Here is a 22,877-nt window from a genome sequence, read left to right on the forward strand (position 1 = left end):
AAGAATAATATATGCAGTGTATTATTTGTTGAAACTGTACTTCCGATTTGATTTGAAACTGTCTCATTGCTATATGTTTATCAATAAAACTGTAGAAAAAAAAAAAAAAGAATTATCTTCCACCAAACTAACCTCATTAAAACCCTTTCTATCAATGACTCATCTTAAAGAGAATCTAACAGGGCTGGCCAGATAGCTCAGCAAATTAAAGTGCCTGCTAAAGCAGATGCAAGGGCCCGGGTTCACCGGCCCCACCCCTAGAACATGTTGAAATGGCAATTGAGACTGTACTGTACATGGTGGTATGAGCCTGTAATCCAAGCACTTGGGAGGCTGAAAACAGGAGGATCACTATGAGTCTGATCTGGGTAGTAAGACCCTGTAGACCCTGCACTAAAAATACATTTAAAAAACAAAAACATAAATAAATAAAGAGAATCTAAGAGATTAGGTATTGTTATTCTCACCATCTAATACATGAGGAATAAAGACACAGGATGTTTGAACTGATCAGGCTCCACACATAGAAAGTGACAGAGAATTTGACCTGGAACATCTCATCTAGAGTCTACATTCTTAAGCTCTGTATTAAATTGCCAGTATGACTTTTTTTAAAAAATCATTTTTAATGGACATATAACACTTGTACATATTTTATGGAACTCGATGCACACACCTCCCTGGCCCAGCTCCTATGTGGCCAGAGTGCCAGCCTGCTGTCCAAAGTCATCACCTTGGGCCAGAATGCCCACCCAGGACCATCCCAAATGCAGCACCAGCTGGGTCACAGAGTAGGAGGATGTGAGGTCACTGGCACAGGTGCACAGAAAGGATCAGAAGTGGGTCTTGTCACTGAGGCAGGGCAGTGTGGATGCATAGTTGACCTATGGGGAGGTCCAGGGCACAGAAAGAAAGATCAGGACTCAGAACCAGGCTGTTCATAGTTTTATTTGGGGAATAAAGGCACAGAGAGCACAGAGTGACAAAGGCTAGCTCCCCTGTATGGCCTGAACACACTCCCAAACCTATACCTCTGAAATGCACATTCCATACCTATCCTCAGCCCTTGGAAGATATTCACCCAAGTCAGAGCGAAGAATACACACCATCATCTCTTGAGAAGTATAAGGGCACAACACTGATAACAAGTTTGAGTAAACACCAACATCCACCACCATACTGCCTACAAGAGACACTCCTCACCCACAGACTTACTTTCACTGAAATTGAAAAACAGAAGCAAACAGAGCACAAAGTACTATAAGTAGCTGCTGCAACCACTGACAGAGTGGATTTCAAAGTAAAGCTGATCACAAAAGCCAAAAGAGCTTGTTTTGACAGAGCTAGAAGTAGTGGCCCAGACTGATTTCAGCACTCAGGAGGCTGAGATATGAGGATTGCTCTAAACTCAAGGTCAATGTGAGTTGCATAGTGATTTCAAGTGTAGCCTGAACCACATAGAAAGACCCTATCTCAATGTAAAAGAAAACAATGACAAAACCAAGCCAAAAAAGGCTCATTGCATTACAAAGGAACAAGGTCCATACATATAGTTAACAGGTCCAATTCAGAGACAGGTTATAGCTGTATTAATATTCTGAATGTCTTTGACTTAATTTCAGAAAGCAAACACTATTTGACATGCAAAGATAATGATAATTACAACCATAATGGGGATTTTGATATCCTTACTCGCAAATACACAAATCAAAATACCAAAAACTATCAGTTGAACCACATGAGTGAACAACTGGATTTAATAGATACAGCAGAAGACCAGCCAGAGTGGGTTCAATCCCCCACGTGCCATGCTGGCCCCACCCCCAGGGCATGCTGAAATGGGGAATGAGACTGGGCGTGGTTCGTGCCTGCAGTCCCAGTGCTTGGGAGGCTGAAAACAGAAGGATCACTATGAGTCTGACCTGTGTACTGAGATGGTGCAGACTCTACTAAAATACAAAAAAAGAAAAAAAGTACCACCAGCAGAATATTTTATCCAACAGCAGATGGGACTATACTTAAAACCCATATAAGTTTCTTTAGAATGGAGTGTCTAGCCTAAACAGCACATCTGAATAGATAAAAACACAACTGGAATAATTTTGTCATTCTAACATATCATAATGGAATGGAAGTAGAAGTCAATAGCAAAGGAAACCATAAAAACTAAACAATCACATGAACATTAAATCATATATACTTGAAAATAATTCAATAGTCAGAAAACATAGAAGTTAAAATTTTTCTACAACCAAATAACATTGTAAGCACAACATACCAAAACCTCTGAAACCAAACAAAAGCAGGAAGTTGATGATTCTGAGTACTGATGGAGAAATATGGGGTGACCTCAAATAAGTCACCTAATGTACAGAAAGGTACTAGAAAAACAGGAACAGCACAGGGGCAGAGCTTTCTTGGTACCATTTAAGAACTCTGGAGGGCTCTGGACAGCTTGCAGGACTCTGGTAAGCGCTGAACTTCTTCAGCCCCCAGGACACAGGTGTGGAGCTTCTGCTGGTGCTGGGCCAAACTTCTAATAACTTAAGAGGACTCTGAGTGGCATGCAAGACACAGGAGATCTGCAATCTGTGGGCCCAGTGCAAGCAGGCTGGGAACTTCCATGGAGCCACGTAAGAACTTTGGCAGACTCTGGACTGCCTATGGGACTCTCTCTCTGGGTGATTACAGGGAGCTTCAAAAATGCCAAAACACAGGAGCAAAAGGCAATCTCAATCCTATAGCCCACCCAGAACAAATCCAGGAGGCAAAAACTTGGAAATCACACACCTGAAATCTAAAATGATGGCAACTAAGGTAAAGAAACAAGTCCATCAGGCTTTACAAGAAATAAGATCAGAAATAATCTTTCAGGTCAAAAAAAAGGTATCAATCGTGAAAGAATTGCTCGGCACCACTAAAGAAGACATAGATTAAAAAAGAAAAATAGAAGAGAATAAAAAATGATGGAAACAGTGAATGAACAATACTGGAAAAAATTACAATGCATGACACAGATTCAAACAGACATCTAGCAAATTAAGAATTCCACTGAAAGCTGACAAATATGCTTGAATGAAACTGAAGACAGGCTTTCTGACCTCGAAGACAGTGTTGCAGCTAATGAACAAAAAAAGAAATGATCTCTTAAAACAAGGAACCAGTACTTTACAATTTAGCACCTACAAGACAATGCAAAGAAAAATAATATAAGAATAATAGGTGGTGATGAAAGGGCAGGAGATAACACAAAAGACATAAAAAGACTATTTACAGAAGTAACAACAGAAAACTTTCCAAATATGAGAGAACAATCTGAAATAATGGATAACATCAAGAAATCAGCCAGCGGGGCTGGTGAGATGGCTTAGTGGTCTAAAGCACCTACTTGGAACAAGCTTAGCAGAGCACAGGGACCGTGGTTCAATCCCCCAGCACCACATGCCAGCCAGCCCCCCCTCCTGGTGGGCTGAGCTGGCCACACACGGCCACACACACACACACACACACACACACAATAAATAAATAAATAAAAATGTTTAAAAAAAAGAAATCAGCCAGGGTCACCCAAATAGCTCAGTGGATTAAAGCACTTGTAAGCAAGTGCAGGAGCCAAGGATTCGATCCTCAGAGCCTGCTGCGCCTGCCCCACCCCCAGGGCGAGCTGAGATAGCAACTGAGACTGGGCATGGTGGCATGCTCCTGTAATCCCAGCACTTGGGAGGTTATAAACAGGAGAATCACTACAAGTGTGATCTAGTAGTGAGAGCCTGAACATCCTGTAGATCTGTCCCTAAAAAAAATACAAAGAAAATAAAAATAAAAAGAAGTCAGCCAATATCACATGCTAGAGGCAGGGGCTGTGAGGAAAAAGGAACCCTTCTGCACTGTTGGTGGGAACGAAGACTGGTACAACCACTATAAAAATCAGTGTACAGATTCCCTAAAAGCTAGAATTGGAGGTCCCATTCAACTAAGCTATTCCCCTCCTGGAGATTTTTCCAAAAGAGCTGAAAACAACATACCACAGTGACATATGTGCACCCATGTTTATAACAGCACAGTTTGTCATAGCTAAATCTTGGAAACAATCCAATTGCCCATCAATTGAGGAGTGGATAAAGAAGATGTGGTACTTTTACACAATGGAGTATTATTCAACTATAAAACTGGATAAATTTGAGACTTGTATTGGTAAATGGATGCAACTGGAGACCATACTCTTAGGTGAAATCAGACACACATGTGAAAATATCATATTGTCTCCTTAGTGTGAGAACCTGAAAAAGAAAATATGAAGGGTACAATAGATACTGAGAAAAGGGAATGAGTCTATTCAAAAGGAAGGAATTGCTGAGTTTAGGAGAAGAACAAGAGAGGGAGTGGGAAAGAGAAATATCTATGTATGTAAGCATGATGGTTTGGACAAGTGTACTATGGATTTCTCCTGGTCTATGGAAAGGAGAAGTTAATGCTTAATTAACAGTCTCCTTTTTTCAACTGTGTATCCTTTTTTTCTTCTTAATTTCTTATATATTTCTTTCTTCTTCCAATTTTTCATGCACACACCTAATAATATGAATAACTAGTTAGAAAGCAATACTATGCATTACAACAAATACTATGAAATTCATATTATTTTGTTAAGGGAAATTCTGTATTCTTGTAATTGTTCTGTCTTAATACTATTTTGTATTCTTCTTAAAAAATAAAAATGAATTTAAAAAAAGATTTGTGCAAAAGGATCAAAACCTACCAAGATATAATGTATATACATGTACTAATTCCCTGAAAGCAATATAACTATTACATATCCTAAACATACATCAAAAATAAGCCAACAGATGTCATGAATATCAAAACATAGTATTTAAAACTCATCCCATGTTCCATAAACACTTATTACATGTCAAATGTGTGACTAGTGCTTCCAAAATACTGAATATACAAAAGAAACAAGGTCTCTATCCTTAAGAGTTCACTTTATGTAAACATATAAAACACAATTATGATACAGTGCCCTGTAATAGTCATATATGCAAAGGGCATTACAGGCAAAAGAAGGAATCTGAACTCAAGAAAGAACAAAAGTACATGGCATTTTTTGAAAAAGAAAATTCACCCCGTATGGCTTCAGCATGTCTTGAGGGTCTCATATTACTTTTCTTAAGCATTAACTACCTATTATATTAGGCACCAAAAAATACAGATATGTAAATCACAGACCCTGGGAAAGTAGTATCTGATGGGAGTATGAATGTAAGTGAGTTAGGAGAAGAACAGGAGCATTCAGAAAGGTACACAGCATATACAAGTGATTTCTAAAACCAGAGTCTGGTGAGTATAAATCTATGGGAGAATGACATTATAAAAGTAGAGGAGAATCATTAGATGCTTTCGTGATGTGTTGTGTTTTTTTGTTTTGTTTTTGTTTTTGTTTTTTGACACTTTCAATATTTTACTGCCTGTGGCGCCCCCACACACACACTGCTGTGGAAGCTGCTGGGTGTCACCAGGGTCCTGGATGACAGTAGTAGCTGGATCACTTGGCTCATGACTTGGCCTAATCCAGGTTGAGGATAAGGTGGTCATAGCCAAAGCCTGACACACTAGCAATGGCACACGAGGCATCCTCCTGGCGGTGGAAGCTGATAAATGCAAAGCCCTTGTACTGTTCAGTGGTCTTGTCCTTGGCCAGGCAGATGCGGAAGATGGAGCTAAAGGACCAGAAGAGCTCCTGCAGGTCAGTCTCATTTATGTCATCAGAGAGGTTGGTGGCACGGATGGTGGCATTGTCATCAGCTCTGCGGTTGGGCTGCATGGACTCCCCACGGCGGCTGGCTCCATCTCGCAGGCTGGGTGGCAGGTACTTGCCTGTCTTGTTCTGCGCCGCCTGCACTAGCTCCAGCTCTCCCAACAGCTTCTCCTCACCGATGGATAGGCCCAGCCGCTTGGCCAGCTCCTTCTGCATGGGCCCCAGCATGTCACTGTAGGGGCAGTGCGTGGTTCAGTGGTCACCCTTGGAGATGCAGCAGGACACAATCTTCTGGCCCTTGAGTTTGTTCATTGGGTTCTCCTCCTCCTGGAAGTTCAGGTCCTCTTTGCTAATGTTGAAGGTCATGCAGATATCATCGCTGATCATGGTGGTGGCCACGTTGGGCCCCAGTGGGTCAAACTCTTTTGAGTTCCCAAACTTCTTCCATTTCTTTCTCCTTGCAACAGCCTTTGAAGCCTTCCAGATCTCAATCACGAAGGTTTGGACAATCTTGAACTTCTTGCCATCCTCATCTATCTTGTACTCTGTCACCATCTTTGTTTCTGCTGATTACCTCCTTGGGAGGTGGCAGTGGAGCTCCAGGCATGAGCTTAGGCTCTGGGCTGGTGTCACCAGTGGCCAGGGGGATACCCTTAAGGAGCTCGCTGGTGACATATTTGTCATCCTTGCCCCCCTCTTCTGCCTGGTCCACTCAGCTGGGCTTCGAATTGAAGTCTCAGTCAGCATTGCTAACTCTTCCCTCCACACAACCCTAGCCCAGGTCAGAGAGCAGAAGATCGTGACGTATTTTAAGAAGGTCTGTCTGGCAGTCTGCTGGTCAGAAGTAATACAGGAGAAGAAGGACTAAAAAAACAGCATTAATGATGGGAATAGATAAAAGCAAAGAACACGTGCAAATGGGACTCCGAAGAGAGGCCTAAATTTAGTAAAGGTGAAAGCAATAATACAATGGCCCCTCAAATTTTTCTTAATCTCTGCATCTCCCTAGTAGAAATATCTTCTTTGAATATCTATTGCATCTGTACTTTCATTATTCTTTGTACCATTTCTTCACTGTCTTACCCCTCTTTTGGCAAACTCAATTTGGGCAGAGACGGGCTAATGCCCATTAGGGTGAGAGAAAAGATACATTCCCTTTTGGGTCATGCCAGTGCAAAGTTGAAATTCATCCTTATTTCAAAGTTGCTGATCATGGATTTTTTGCATATATTTTGATTAAAATATACCTTGATCGCTGAGCTTTGCAGCACCTCTGAAATTTTATACTTACCTAACCCCAGTCTTATTGCTGATTTCCTCAGTGCCTGTCTGACCCAGTGCCTCACAAAAGCAGGCACTTATGTGCATGCTGAATGTAGGAAAAGCAAATAAATGATGAAAGCAACAAGATGGATGATGGCAGGCTCTTCACACAAAATGTGACTATAGGAGGAACAAAAGACTTTGAAAAAGGATAATGAGTTCATAATGCATGCCTTAAGCCTTGCTTGATGTATTATCTTATAGATTCATTCATTATTCAATGCTGGTAGCATTTACAGTAGGAAATATTAAAGACTGACATTACCCAAGGAATTGTCCTCGTGATATTTCCATTATCTTTTTTAAAACTTACATAAATATTACAGACATTATGGTAGTATTCAATTTCTTAGCTCGGCTTATGAGTTAACATTGCTTAGGCCCCCCAGATGAGCTACTTACTATAGAATGTATCATTAAGAATGCTATGATCCAAATACTTCTGTTCCTCTAAAACTCTAATGTTCAAATCCTAGTGAGGGTAAAGTCCCTAGGAGTGGTCTTAGTGCCCTGAGCTGACCTGCTTCTTCCATCATGGAAGGACATAACTAGAAAGCACCATCACTGTAACAGAGAAAAGGCCTTCCCTCAATATCAAATTCAGTGATGCTAGCTAGGCATGGTGATGTAAGCGTGTAATCCCAACACTTGGGAGGCTGAAGTAGGCGGACTGCTCAACCTGAGATCAGCCTGGGCTACAAAGTAAGTTCAAAAAACTAGCCTGAACTGCATAATGAAACTCTATCTTTAAAAGACCTGGAGTGGGAGTGGTGGTTGCTGATGTCTTGAACTTAGACTTCCAGAGCCCTGAACTCCAAGCAATAATTTCCTATTAGGGGGCAGGGAGATAGCTCAGTAGAATAAGCACTTGCCTGGCAAGCACAGTCTTGAGTTCAATCCCCGGTTCCACAAATTAATAATAATAATAATAATAATAATAATTTCCTATGGTTTATAAGTTACCCAATCTATGGCATTTTATCATAGCAGCCCAAATAGACAAAGAAAAATACAGTATTTGATATTACTCCATAAAATAATCTATTAGCAAGGTCTAACCTGACCATTGTTTATAAAACAGCACTCACATCACTCAATTTTTCATTCCTGCTCACTTTTTCTGCCCACTCATACATTGTACATTTATTATTTTGTTTTCTCTTTTAAAAAGATGGGTGCATATTAATGGGATTTGTCTGTTTATATTAATAGGATTCACCATTTCATAGATGAATCTCAAAGTCTTGAGGTTAGCTAGAGGTTGGCTTACAGTTTCAGGGAAACCACACAAATAAAATTAGGCTTCATGTGAAAAGAAAACTAAGATAGAAGCTCACAGAATATAACACAAGTCCCTATGAGCACAAAACAAAGATGGAATTGTAAACCAGTGCAGTAAGTTTGGCAGCTTACCTGTAAGTTACCTTCGAGTATGTCCAGTGTGCTTGAGTCTTGGGTTTTAAGTCTAGCAAAATGAGAACTAAATATTCTCAAAAGGTTACTGTCTTGGTCATCACTGACATAATAGAAAATGAAAAGAAACTTGCCTGTCTCAGTCTGATCTCTGTGAGACATTCAAGTCTCCATTAGCATTTTCCCTTTTTCTTCTTTTGGACAAGATCTTACAAGGTTGCTAGGCTTGAACTTGCAATCTCCTACTTCAGCTTCCCAAGTAGTTGGGATTGCAGGTATGTGGGACCATGCCTTGCTCCCTGAAAATTCTTAAGCACAATCTAGACACAAATCTCTGGGGATTTAAATTCCTACAACCCCTTACATGTTGTAGGAATCTCACATTAGAAACTGAAATACCAGTTCTTGGTGTGTTACTTATTGTTCCTCAATTCCAAACCCACCTTTGTTTGCCCTGCTTTAGCCATTAGAGCAAAACCATACAAAACTTTTTCTCTTATACCCTGGCTCAATATAAAGCTTTGTTTAAAAAGTGCCATTAAGAGCATGACCAACCCAGTGAGAATGTGACAAGTGGCGTCAAACAACCTGGTTTTATCTATTAAGTACAATTTTAATAACGTCTAATTTCACAGAGTGCCACCGTCCCAGGTCTGTAATGATAAGGTTTCTTCACCCCTCCAGTAGAGGGTGCACTCTTACAAGCAGCTTTTGTAGCCACTGGTTTCCTGGGCGCTTTACCACCGTGGATTTACAGGCAGTCTGCTTGGTAGAAGCCATGCTACAGGGACCTCCTTATCCTCTTCTCCTTTAGCTGGAGCTTGGCAAGCAAGAGGCAGCACTGACATTAGAGAGCAACGGCTTTAAATACAATTTTAAAAAGACTTATTTCTGAAACCTAGAAGAAGGTTAAAATATAGAATTTTCAGCCGATCCATACTCTAATCTTTCATGATAGGACTAAATTTAAACCAAGCTGAATTTTTTGGCTACTAAAATTTCCCAGTTACGTTTAACATCTGAATACATCTTCATCTGTTTCTGCTTGAAGTCAATAAACAGACCTTTAAAAACTTACAAGACTGGTTATTTATACAGCCTATTTAATATTCCAAGTATCTTTCCATTTCAAAAAATGATAAATGGTTATGTGTATTTTGACCATTCTAAACATGAAATCTATTTGAAGAAATCAGTCTTCCTATTTTATAAATATAATGCTTATCAGTTTAATTCTAACTTGTGCTATATTAACTTTAACTCACTCTACATTAAAACTGTGAGATAAAGAACACATTCCATCCTATAGTCTAGCTATCACTTGTGATGGTTAATTTTATGTCAACCTGATTTGGGCAACCTGAGGTACTCAAAGATATAGTCAAACATTATTTTGTTACTGTGTTTCTGAGTAAGACTAACATACAAATATTTAGCCTCCCTAATGTGAGTGGGCCTTGTCCAATCACTTGAGGGTCTGACTAGAACAAAAAGACTAACCTTTACTCAAATAAGACAATTGGTCCTATCTGACTGCCTTTGAAGGTAAGGTGAGGTGAGGTGAGGTTTGGTTTTTTTGTTTTTAATTTATAAGCTGAAAGTCAGTTGACTGAAGTACCTCTCTACCAACAGCCATGTGCAAGTATCAGGTGTAAGCATATATATCAACACAGAGGAGCTGAAATACAGTCCTACTGACACTCAGATCTCTTGTGCCATTTATTTCTGAAGACTCATTCCGTCCCCTCCCTGTCCTCATTACAGTAGTCAGTAAACTCCCTTTTGGCCTAAATTTGTCTAAACTAGGTTTCAGTTACAAGCAGAGGAGACACAGTAAACCCCACTGTGCATAAATCATTATGAAAATTCATATAATCAATCTAAAAATAATCTAACTTCAAATGTTTCATACAACCTGTTTCCTAAAAATTGGTCTTGTTTAAAAATCAAATACATTCAACATCTGCCCTAAAACCATCATTACTGTTGAAGCTACTTAAAATGCAAAGGATATCCAGGAATAATGTCTCTTCCTTGTAATGAGGGACTTAGCAAATAAGTACAAAGAATTAAAAATTACAATGAGCTCCATGTTCTCTGATGAATACTATGAGGCCCCATTAAACATACTATGTAAAAATAACTAGTCTAATTAAAAATCTATAATCACTGAATCTTTAAAGAAAACTATACATATTTACAAAATGAGGTCAGTCATATGTCAAATATTTTTGAGGCATGTTTTTAAATTCAGTGTTTTCTTATTTGACTAAAAGCTGAAAATTAAAGCTTCTTTGACATTACAGAATTCCTATAAAGAAAGTAATTATGAAGTTATTTATATGCAAGTAATAAAAATATTTGTGTTGAAGTTCCTCTTCAACAAGATCAATGTTATCCTAAAACAGATGAAAAGTGGTGGCTTGGATAATTAAAATTCAGAAAAACACAATCTTTGGAACTCAAGTTCAACTGAATTCAAAGTCTGCAACAACCTATTTTTAGTTTCTGACCAATAGTTTTAATGACTGATTCTCTCAGTGATGCTAGATAGTTTCCTGAATGATGTGGTAAGTAGCACAGCTGTAAATAAACAGAAAGTAAAAGTGAAAACAATAAGCTAGCACACATACACGTTTCAAAAACCAACTCTGTTAAGAACTTAAATCATAGGAGCTTGTCAGTGGTGGTGAATCTATGGCATGCATGCCACAGCAAGCTACTTGTATCGTTGAAAGTTCTAAAAGGCTTACTAGCACTACGCTCTCTCAGTATCATAGCTCCTGGTAGCTTTTCTTTTTCACTCACATATATTATCAATATCAGCAAATACTGTATTTCATAGTTTTGAGCCCTTGTCATTTCATGACACAGAACATTTACCTAAGCAGTCAAAAATTCATCAGGTTTTAACTGTATATTAAGGAAAGAAGTTAATCAAAGTATATGCTACAATAAAATTAGAATTATTATATGTAACATCAATGAAAAGTTTGAACAGCTTAAGCTATGTCTTAAATTTGTTGGGAGTCAAGTGATAACACAAGAGAAAAAACATGAACTTTTCACAAAGCTCACAATCCAAAAAGGATAAAAATTACATTTGTTTTGTATATAAAACAAGGAAGAGGTATACTGGATCTAGGCCAGAGGACTAGATGATGGGTGAATTGGCTAAGAGCATTTTTTTCATTATATGCTCTTTGATACTGTTTGGAGGATCGGAATGTGTGCACTTTATACTCAGGTAAGTAATTTAAAATAAAAAGTGAAGGGGGCCTGCCCCTTAGCTCAGCTCTTTAAGTGCCTTCCTCAACAAAGCAGTCAGGCTCCGGTTGCTGTGGTTCGATCCCCAGGACTCAAACCAGCCAAACCTGCCCTGAAGGCATTCGGAGCAAAAAAAAAAAAAGTGAAGACCATGTAAGTAAGCCTTTTAAGATATATAAGCTACATGAAAAAGACACAAAGTATACTGTACACTCAAGGGAAAAGATATTCTATTCATCTATTGAAAATGGGAGTAACAACACAAAGTTGGTACATAGGATGGGCTTTAAACAATGAAGAACAGGTATGTAATAGAAATCACCCCAGACAGAAGCCTACCTGAGTACAGACACAAAGTTAGAAAGGAATGAGGGATGTTAGGAAAGTGTTAACTTGGAAATTTAAGTTACATGTAAGGTAATATATTCTTTTTCTATGGTTGCTGAACAAATTATGACACTTTCGGTACTTTCTAAACAACATAAATTTTTCATCTCATAATTTCTGTAGTCAAGAGTTCAATCTTGTAAGGTCCTCTACTCAGGGTCTCATCAGGATGAAATCAAAGTTTGTTTATACAATTATGATTCTGTTTAAAGCATGGGCCCTTTTCCAAAATCATTGGTTGTTAGCAGAATTCCTTTCCTTGCAATTATAAGACTGAAACTTTCTGTTGTTTGTGACTGTTGGCAAGGAGCCCCTCAGCTTCTAGCTGACATGTGCAATTATTTGCCAAGTGGTCCCTTCAATAGGCCATTCCAAACTTTGAAGCTTTCTACTTTTAGAAAGGATGAAGGCCTACCCAGATAATGCCCCTTTTGATTAACTTAGTCAACTGCTTCCTAACCTACTGACAGGCATGATGACTCGGTGTATTCACAAGTTCCACCCACAGTCAAGGAATGTACTGGAGTATGGATACTCCAGGATGTGTGACTCCTGGGAAGCACAAGAATTCTGCCTCGCCTAGTTGGTAAACATGAAAACAAAAACTCTACAAAGATATGCCACAATTCAATTAGTTTTCCCCCCATATTTCTGTGCCCCAAATAAGTATTTTTAAAACATACATGCATAACTATAACTGCAACTGAAAATCTACCCACAGTTGATAACTACCTATCTTTTGTCTATTGTTGGTAGTTATTTATTACAAGGTCTGTTTTACAAACTGGGAGTATGTGCTTTAAATGAACTATTTATATGCATAGCTACTATATTCTTGGCTGGCTTATTATTATTAGACTAATAAAACTGAATTTATCAGTGTCCTACTTCATTCCTCAGACAGCATTTTTGTTGAATATTTTCTAACTTTTGCCTTTATTTTTATGGCCTTATGTTAGTTCAAGTTACAAAAGCATTTTTAACTATTCTATGGTTACCTAGGCCTCATCTTACCATCCAAGAAAAAATTATAAACAGCTTAGCTTTAGTGTAAGCAAACCGTGAGTTCTATAGCCTTATGGATAAGTATACACATCATATTTATATAACGTTGAATATAATTATTTAAAAACAAAAGCCTCAAGAGTTAGACATACCAGGCCCGAGAGATAACTCAGCGGTCTAAGCGCTGGCCTGGCAAGCACAAGGACCTAGGCTTCATCCCAATGTGCCATGCCACGCCATTCACAAAAACCAGGTGTGGTGGCACATACCTGTAATCGTGCAATGGGAAGGCTGGGGCAGAGGACCACTACGAGTCTGAGCTGCATAGCAAGATCCTGTACCAAGGGCCAGGGAGACAGCTTAACAGAATAAGTGCCTGCCTGACCTATGCAAGGACCCAACTCAATCTGCAGTACCACACACACACAAAAAAAGGAAACCGTATTTTAAGGGCTGGCCAGATAGCTCAGCAGACTAAAGCGCCTGCTTAGGCAGAGCACAGCAGCTGGGTTTCAATTCCAGGTGGGCTGAAAGTAAACTGTTTAAAGTGTACAGTATTTAATAACCTAATCTAAACATATTTCCTTGTCTAGCCTATCTTAAACATCTCAGAATACTTACATTAGCCTAAAATTGGGCAAAATCATCTACTATAAATCCTTTCTATGACATAATATTGATTATCTCTTGTAATTTATTGAGTATTTTTTAAAAAGTTAAAAACAAAGTTTGTACAAACATTTTTTTACACCACCATAAAGTTAAAAAATAAGTCAGGCCATTGTAAGTCAAAGAATATACATACATATCTGTAATCAAACTCTGGGCCTTGTGCTTTCGAGGCAAGCACTGTACTGCTGAACTACATCCCCATCCCAAAGATTATATTTAAAACTACTATTGATGACAGAGATTATAAAGTATATATTGCTAGCTAGCAACAATTAAAATTTAATTGTTTCAGTTCATAAACAATGGCTTTCAAATTGAAAATGGCCAAATTGTCAAGCCATGTACATAAGCTTTAGCTTAATTTCATAGCAGTTTTATAGCACAGGGTTAAACCACCAAATACCAAATGAGTTCCTATTAAGCATAAGGCATTGTCTCATAGATGGGCAGGGGTAGACAGCAGAAGATACAGGATGAATCAGACATGATCCTGGCCTCAAGTTTTTTTCATAAAATATTTTTCAAAATGTTTTATTTTTGATAATTTTATTGAGAAATAGCAATGAGACAGTTTCAAAACCAATTAGTAGGACAGTTCCAATAATTAATACATTGCATATTGTTATCTTCTTAGTGGTTATTCATAGTACAAGATGAAGACATGCTATCTTGTCCACAAACAATATTAGAACAAATCTATTCATTGAATTAAGAGAAAGTAGCTGTATATCTATCTTAACTATTTTGAATATACAGATACAAAAATGGACCTTCATTTGTATCCCCTTATTTAGTTTTGTCAGAGGAGGGTATTCCACTGTCATTTAAATATTGTAGGTGCGTGAATTCAGCTAAATATTCCAGTACAGTCCAGTAGTCCATAATAGTAGTACATTATCCATAGGACTGGTAATGTCAGAAGTTGTTGACTTGAGTCTTTTAAGCTCAGCATATTAATATGGCTTTACTTTTTATACTTCGTTTTTATATTTTCTACTGGATGGTTAAGACCAAGATAAAACAAGATCTATATAACAAGAAATGTTAACTTTTCTATTTGACAAGGTCAGTCAAATATCCTCAGGATTTAGCATGAAACTCTGTACCACAGTTTGTAGATCCTTTGTCACTGTCAGTCACGTGGATGAGTCACAACAATTTTTTGACCAATTTGTTCTCTGTGAAAGTCTGAGAGACTGTTTTCTCTCCATGTGGTGCTGGAAAAACTGGCTCTCTAAATGCCAAAAACTAAAACTTGACCGAGGTCTATCACCATGCACTAAGCTAAAGTCAAAATGGATTAAGGATCTAAACATTAAAACAGAAACACTCAATCTCCTGGAAGAGAAAGTAGGAGGAATTCTTGAAGACATAGGGGTAGGCAAAGAGTTCATGAACAAAAATCAAATCTCACAAGTAACACTTGAAAGAATTAACATCTTGTACAGCAATTAACCACTAGGAAGAATATATGCAGTCTATTATTTGTTGAAACTGTACTTCCGATTTGATTTGAAACTGTCTCATTCCTATCTGTTTATCAATAAAACTTTGAAAAAGAAAAAAGAATTAACAACTAGGACCTCCTCTTATTGAGAGGTTTTTGCATGTCAAAAGAAATTGCCAACAAAGTGAAACGACAACCCATAAATTGGGAAAAAATCTTAATAAGCATTCAGACAAAGATCTGCTCTCAAGAATTTATAAACAATTAAAAAACATCAGGACCTCAAAATTTAAAGACCTAATCCAGAAATGGGCATCCGAGATGAACACACACTTTTCAGAGGACGAAATTAAAGAAGCAAATAAATATATGAAAAAATGCTCCACATCACTAGCCATCTGTGAAATGCAAATTAAAACAACACTGAGATACCACCTCACCCCAGAAAGAATGGCTAACATAAAGAAATCAACCAACAACAAATGTTGGAGAGGCTGTGGGGAAAATGGCCTCAAGTTATTTGTGAGGAAACATCCTGAGAATACAATTAACCCAATTTTACTTTCTCTGCCTGTGACAAGCAAATTCTTCTTCATCGTTATTGTTTTTGTCTTTTGAGATAGGTGCTTGAGCTGTAGTCTCAGGCTGCCCTTGAATTTACTATGTAGCCTTGACTAATCTCCAACTCCAGGTAATTCCTATCACACCCAACTCAAAGTGTTCATCCCTTGTGTGTCCCTTGAGTAGAGACAGGATCTGTGACATTTAAAATCAAAGAACACAGCTGATATGATATAAAGTACATGTTACATGTGCATGATTATGAAGTTGTTTTATTTTATATAAGCTTGGAGCACCAATCCTGTTGAAAACTCTGTCCTTTGCTAGTTTCAAGAAAGCAAGAGAGAATGGTGGGGAATACCATGTGACTAAGAACACCAGAAGGTTTCTACATGCTGAAGCTGGGCCACACAAGAAACTGAAATCCTCAGTCCTACAACCAGAAGTAAGTTCTTTAGTTGCATGGAAATGAAACAACCTTTATATGCATGGAAACATCTCCTTCCCTAGGCAAGCCTCAGTTGAAAACTAAATCCTGGTGAACATCTGGATTAACACACTCATGAGTGTCATAATTCACTGCTCAGAGGCTTGAAAAACTGGTAGTACATGCATGACTGTCCCACTGAGCAGATTTTGTTAACTTTATTATTTTAAAAAATCAATAAAAGTAATTAGATGTGTCTGTACCACAAACAGTAAAAGCTACCTAATGGGACAGTCATGAATGTGCCACCTATAGTTCAAGCTGGTGGAAACATATTAAGAGTTTTGTAAGACACTGAGCAGAGGACTCAGCTAAAGTGATCCTAGAGTCTTAGCTCAAAGATACTATGAGACAAACTGCTGTTTTAAGCCCTAAATTTATGATAATATTGTTACCTACCAACATATAACTAACATGCCTTCCCTTTTATTCACTCAAGATGCCAACAAATCACAGGAAGTAAATTCAAGTATCCTACACATCAGACCACAAAGGCAATACTGAAATCCTCTACACTCTAGATAAAACTGGTCACAGTCACATTTTTGTAAGACTCAAGCACCAATTTTCCAATAATATTTCCAGAAAAGCTAGTTTGGGTTAATCAGTCAAAACTGAAGATGGGTTTTGACTCTAATAATGTATTACTTTCATCTCATACATTCTCAGAGAGAGAAGATTTCAATTTCTTGACCAAATGTTCAGAATGAAGCTTGAGACATATTGAAGGGAAAATCTGAAGGGTCAAGAGGCATCACAGAAACCAGCTGAAAAGGCAAACTTGAGGTATAAAAGAAAACTATTATTTTCATTTACTCAGAAAATAAAAATACACAACACCAAGTTAAACATAGCTGTGTTCTTTTATATCTAAACATCACCTTTACTGAAACAATCTGCCTGTTTGCATCGGTTATAAATAAGGAATAGAAATGATGCCATAGCACAATTTTATCATGATCATAAATATAATTAAAAACAATCAACAAGGTTTTTTATATAATTCAAGAGAAAGAAGTGGAAAAGTACTCAACTCTCACTGTGCTTACTGCTCACTTTAATAAAGTCAGACAGTTATTTCTGTAAAACATCCAATGTGTCACAAAATACATGCCTTCTTTATAACAGGAAAATTTATTACATTATTTTATTTAATTTTTTATATACAGGAAAAGTAAAATCAATAACCTATTTCCAAATGGGCAGCCTGATAAAATTAACTTTGATTGCACATTTGAGAAAGAGTTATTTTAATTTCTTTTAATTATACACAATGTTAGAAAGGCTTTTGGCAAATCACTAACAGTTAAGGTGTACTTTTACTGACAATTTAGGTAAATAAAATATTTCTGAATGTTAGAGAAAATCATTCCTATATCATTAGTAAATGAATAAGATGTATCTAAACTCTATAGGAAGTAAAAGCAAAATAACTGGGAAGAATATGCAGCTACTTGGAGTAAAGCTAGAGTACATGCCTAAAGATGAATATGAAGAGAACAACTTATCTATAGCCCACAGGGCCTTGAGGGAATCTCTCCAAATGCCATTTGTGAACATCTAGGTCAGTCCTATAGCTGACACACAGTGTCCTAAATAGGGCCTGAGAATAAATGAAATGTGCCATAATGTGAGCCAACTTATCTTCTACATACAATGATGTAATAACTAACTGTAACAATGTGGGGAAAAAAGGCACATAAAACTGAAAACAAAATGAAAATGTTGGCAAGGCTTTTAGAGGAAATAAAATAAAACTAGTCAAGAGTAAATGAAAGATAACCAGCAGATCTCTACCCTCACCCTCAGGAGCAAGATTCACATATATGTGTCCTGCCTGCTACTTGCAGTTACAAGTATTATCTGGTGAATCAAACCCATAAACCTGACCCACAGTACAAAAAAACAAAGTGGCATTCAAAATACTCAAAAACGCCAATAACACAACTTAGCTATTATATTCAACTTGCTATGAGAAAGATCCTGAGATGTGTAAGACTTGAAAATGGCTCAAATTCCCCTAACAATTTAAATACTCATAAGAAAAAGCATACTCACACATAATAGTACAAAGTCAAAAGCAAGAAGAGTCTACAGAAGATTCCAAAAAAGAGGTGGAAGAGCTGAGAGACAGCAGGGAGACTTCCAGCTCTTATAAGGAAAGGCATTCTTAAGCAGAGGAAGGCACATTTGAGTCTTAAAGAACAGAATTTGAAAATATAAAATATAGTTATTATATTATAGTTCTGCTTATTATAGCAGAATTATAATAATATCTGCTTATTATATTATAGTTCTGCTTCATTCCAAACAATAAAACAACATATGCTTCATAATCGCAATGAAATAATTTTAGGTGTAATTATTTATTTATTTAATGGCTTTCTCATTGACTAGGATTCAAGTTCTAAGAAGGCTGAAACTACTACTTTTCCAGTGGCCAACCCAGTACCTGGCAGAGCATCTGGTATGTAGATGCTCAACAAACATTTGCCAAAGAAATATCTAAACTGGAACAAATAAAAATAAATGAATAAATAAAGTGTTGAATTTGCCTAGTAAATACAAAAGGGGAGATGAAGATAAAAAGATATTTTAGGGTAAAGGTAGAAAATCATGAGAAATCACACTGATAAATTTTTACTTTATTTGTTTAGTAATAAGAAGTCAGTGAAGATCTTTATGGAGTACAATGACATGCCAAGTCTATGCTTAGAAAATCTAAAAGCCATGGATAGGGCAGATCATGAATAAGATCATTACAGGAATCCAGATAAAAATAAGAATTACAATAAAAGCAGTATGAATTTAAAGTAAAACTATAATAAAATAAAATAGCCACAAAGATATTACACAGATAAAATCAATAGAGCAGTCAATCACAAACACTTTTTGAACAGATTCTATGTATCCTTCAGACACTGCTAGGAGCTTAGAGACAGGAAAACTAAGCCACAGTTCGTTAAAGAGCTGACAGTCTGAGTTATCTTCATGGGGAAAACTGAAGATGTGACAAATGAAGAAAGGAAGAAGTCATGTTCTCTCTTATCTTTGCTTCTAAGTGACTAAAATGATGGCAGCATCATTCAAAGAACAGAAGAACAGAGCCGACAAAGGGTAGGTAAGAGGATGTGGATGGCTTTTAGCATGCTGGCTTTGTGTAGAATAACCAAGGAAATTATTGCATAGGACTGAAGAAAAAAATCAGAAGAATACATTAGAGGCTTATGATTTAGGACATATTTAGTATAAACAACATCTGGGCTGGGGCTACAGCTCACTGGTAGAATGCTTGTCTAGTATGCTTGAGGTCCTGAGTTTAACTCCCAGTACCGCAATACATACATATATGCCTGACACAAACCATCCATTCTGAAGTTAAAAGGGCAAAGACTTACAGAAAGGGTTACTATTGGTAGAACCCTGGAAACTACATATATTCTTCATTTAATGAATTACCTATTTAATAACTGGACTTATGATTATGCTATTAAAATAATGCTATTCAGACTTAGTTTTGTACATCTTGATTATACTCTCTCAATGTCTTTTTTGTACAATACACCTTTATACAATACTGAGAGTACTATAGTTTTATGTTGTTATAAATTACATGTAAAAAAGTTATGCAAATAAAAGCAAAATCAATGTCAGAGTTTCCTTTGATCATTTCTTTGTTCTAAGTACTATAATGTACACATTTTATACGACTTCTCATTTAGCAGCCAATTCATATAAAAACCTAGTCACAGGAACTAAATTCAGTCATTACACAGGAGTATAACTGGTGCTGTTAATGGCCCATACTTCTGGACAACTTTCCCTTTGTCTTGTTGATCTTTGGTTGTTCTCTTCTGTTGAGGTTTGTTCTGGGGGGAATTTTTTCTTTCGATTTTTTTTCACCTCCCCTCATCTCTTTAGTGTGAGTATAACACTTCTGAAAAGTTATTAATATCTGACAAGAGCATTGGGCAATGTGAGAAATTTCAGTTTGCAAGGAGTAAGGTGGTGGAATAACTAAAGCAAATTACTATTCTGAAGTCTGACAATGAAGGAAAAGAAAAGAATGTGATGATAACTCTAGGAGACATGCAGAAGAAAAACAATGATTTTTTTTTTTAGGCTACAAAAGCGTAACAGGGCTGGGGAGACAGCTTGGTGGTCTAAGGGCCTGCCTGGCAAGCACAAAGACCCAGGTTTTACACCTGTAAAATCTTAAGGAGACCATCTTAGAATTCTATCCACCACTCAAATACAAAGTTAAAAATTGATCCAAAAGTTAAAAGGGTTTGAAGAAGATTTTAAGTATCAGAATCATTTATTATATAAAATAATATTCAAAAAGGAAAGAAATCAACGACTAAGTTTGTCATCCTAGCTATTGCACAAAAGGATACTTTTTTGTGGTGACTAAAAGAATTTAAAAAGAGTAGAAGGCAGAGGCAAAAGGCAGCATCTGTGCCAGCTATTTACTTTGCCAAATTAGCATCATTCTAATTTAGATACAAAGTGACACTCTCATATTCTGGGTTCTTTGAAGAAGTTTCCAGATGGCTACACCTTCCTGGAATGAAGGCACACAGTGTAGCCTTGCACATATTGGGAATTCAATTAAACACTGTTGACCATCTGACTGAAAATTCAACTTGGAGTAGCTAACTGAATACAAACATATGGCTTGGTTCCCATCAAAGGAAAAATTAAGCCACTGTATTCCCCTTCTGAAAACTGCACCTTCTTTGCAAAGTGGGAGAAAACTAGTAAACTAATAAAAATAGACCTTGCAACAAAGATTAATGAATAGGTTAACCAGAGAATACAAAATTGGTCTAATTTTACGAAAAACAAATCAGTTTTTCAGGTAAACATCAACAGTGCAGATATGCCCTTCTTCATTTAATTCAAGTCAATCAAATACTTACTGAGAACTGCTTCAGGATACTGAAAATGAGGAAGACAAGATATACCTGCTAAGGGTTGGGGATACAAGAAGTACTTAAATGAGTACAATGTGAAGTTGAACGACATTAACTCTTAAAAATGAAGGGGATAAAAAGTATTAAACCACCCTTAGCCCCCTCAGGAATCTCATGATTTATATATAAATGAGAAAAACAGCTGATGGGGTTTTTTTCATTTTTTTTATTATATTTTGTATCACACACAACTTTTTAATCTTACCAAATAGATAGTAAGGCATAAATTCAAGTTCAAGACTGGCTCTTAATTCACTTTCTCCCAGGGGTGGGAAGGATAATCACTTCAAGCTTGGTAGCTGGATAGCAGTTTGGAAGATGCCAGAGAGATACCAGAACAGAATCTTAAAGGATCAATTATTGCATGTGTAACTCAAAAAGGTACATACAATTTTAACAGGCCAGGATGGTAGAGAAAGACAACACTGCCAGAGAAAGAAAGTAAGGCACAAAAAGCAAGAAATTAGGATCAACATTTGGAAAATGGTAAATAGTACAGATAAACTGCAGTGCAAACTCTTTACCTGCAAAAATAGATTGGGAGCACATTCTGGGGGCCAAATACCAGTATTAAAAGATTATAGCAATAATATAAGCAAGAAAAAAGGCAAAAGGGTGCTAATATGGAAGACTTCTCTATAACTGACAAAGTCAACAAGTTTAAAAATGAGCTTTTTTTAAACTAGGAAAGGAAAATCATCCCTGTACCACCCACTTTTGCCCTCTAGTCCATAGGTTAGCAAATTATGAAATATAACTCAAATACAGCCCAGCACTTGTTTTTGTAAATAAAATTCTATTGGAAAACCGCCATGCCTAGTCATTTATGAATTGTCTGAGATATCAAAGAATATATACACCAAGATACCAAAAATGTATATACTGCACCACTCTATGTTAGCAATGACTGTATGGCCCACAAATGTACAATATTTACCTTTTAGACCTTTACAGAAAAAGAAGTCTACACTTGTTCTCATCCCATACCCCACTTAAGCTACTATTGTAGTAGTGTTGGTCTAATATTAAGATTGTATTAACCAGGCATGATGGTGGACAGCTCTAATTCTACTACTTGGGGGCCTGAGGCAGGAGAATTACAGTAGGTTCAAAGCCAGCCTGGACCACTATGAACTGAAGACCATCCTGAACTACATAGTGAGATCCTGTCTGGGGGGAAAAACGATTATATAGATATGTCATGATTGGTCAATTTTCAAAATTATCCTTTCACCTCATATTGTAACTGAGACTCCGGCTCTTAACTATATCTCCCTCTCTTTCTTCCCACTGCCCTACTCCATCTGACACTTTCTTCTCTCCACACAAACACACTTTTATATCAGCAGTCAGTGTTTACAGCATCATAGCTACATCAATATCCTTCATTGTTAAACTAGACAATGCAAGGTGACACATTGCCATGCCTGTAAAGATGTCTTCTGAAGTTAACATTTATTATTCGATTCACTGGCTTATTTTTTCCCAAGTTCATATTTGTCAACAACCAATTTTTTGTTCAAATATTAAAATATGCCTAATACTTGTTTCTACTTATTCCCCTTAAACCCTGGCCCCAGCCAT

The 22,877-nt window shown here is 37.2% G+C and overlaps 1 protein-coding gene and 1 pseudogene across 5 annotated transcripts in view; both read right to left on the reverse strand.

Moving 5' to 3' along the window:
• The window catches only part of Anks1b (ankyrin repeat and sterile alpha motif domain containing 1B), a 1,319,834-nt gene that overhangs the window by 1,247,013 nt on the left and 49,944 nt on the right, over nt 1–22,877 (reverse strand). The gene's annotated exons all lie outside the window — the stretch shown is intronic.
• The window catches only part of LOC105742315, a 41,490-nt pseudogene continuing 24,176 nt past the window's right edge, over nt 5,564–22,877 (reverse strand).

This window comes from Octodon degus, unplaced genomic scaffold (assembly GCF_000260255.1).
Source record: "Octodon degus isolate 3935 unplaced genomic scaffold, OctDeg1.0 scaffold00004, whole genome shotgun sequence".
Lineage (NCBI taxonomy): Eukaryota > Metazoa > Chordata > Mammalia > Rodentia > Octodontidae > Octodon > Octodon degus.